We start from the raw sequence: 608 nt of genomic DNA, 5'->3' as shown, positions 1-608 counted from the left end.
CCAGGCAGGAAAGGGATGGCAGGTTGGACATCGGAGATTATCCAGGACCAGTAAACGTCAGTGGTTAAACCCAGAAGGTTTGGGAACCAGCGCAGCTCCTGGAGGTTGAAGCGTGGCGGCACCGGGCTGCGCCAGATGTTCTTCGCCCTGTCCGTCCTTCCAGATTTGCGTAGGTTTATGTGACGCGCCGAATCTGGAAGGGGAAGGGAATGAAGGGGAACTCGGTTTACAAAACAAACAGAATTCCTCGGTAACGTAAAGCCGAGGCGGCGTTAGCCTGGCTGACCGAGATTCCTCCAAACCTCCATTAAAATACCAGCAGCAAGTGCGGCTGCTATTTTTGGCCACTTTTTAAAAAGCTGGGAAGGAAAGTGCTCTTTTTTTCGACTCGAAGACGCGCTCTCAGCAAGTGTTCCTCCTTTGTCGCTTCCCATTTCTTCAACCACGCCGCGAAGTCGGGGGACGGCAAAGAAGGGGAACACCGGGCGGGGAGGACATCCCCAAAACCAGATGGGAGTTTACCGAAAAACGTCAGCCGCTCCCGAAACGATCTCCGAACCGGAGGGTATCCGCCGCTGTCGGCCGCGCAGCTGGGGGGGGCGGGAAAA

The 608-nt window shown here is 55.8% G+C and overlaps 1 protein-coding gene across 1 annotated transcript in view; it reads right to left on the bottom strand.

The window, feature by feature from the left end:
• CDON (cell adhesion associated, oncogene regulated) overlaps nucleotides 1-608 on the bottom strand; it is a 51,632-nt gene that overhangs the window by 39,933 nt on the left and 11,091 nt on the right. The gene's annotated exons all lie outside the window — the stretch shown is intronic.

This window comes from Charadrius vociferus, unplaced genomic scaffold, assembly GCF_000708025.1.
Source record: "Charadrius vociferus isolate BGI_N301 unplaced genomic scaffold, ASM70802v2 scaffold289, whole genome shotgun sequence".
Lineage (NCBI taxonomy): Eukaryota > Metazoa > Chordata > Aves > Charadriiformes > Charadriidae > Charadrius > Charadrius vociferus.
The sequence above is the reverse complement of the archived record's forward strand: the minus strand, read 5'-3'. Positions and strand labels throughout refer to the sequence as shown.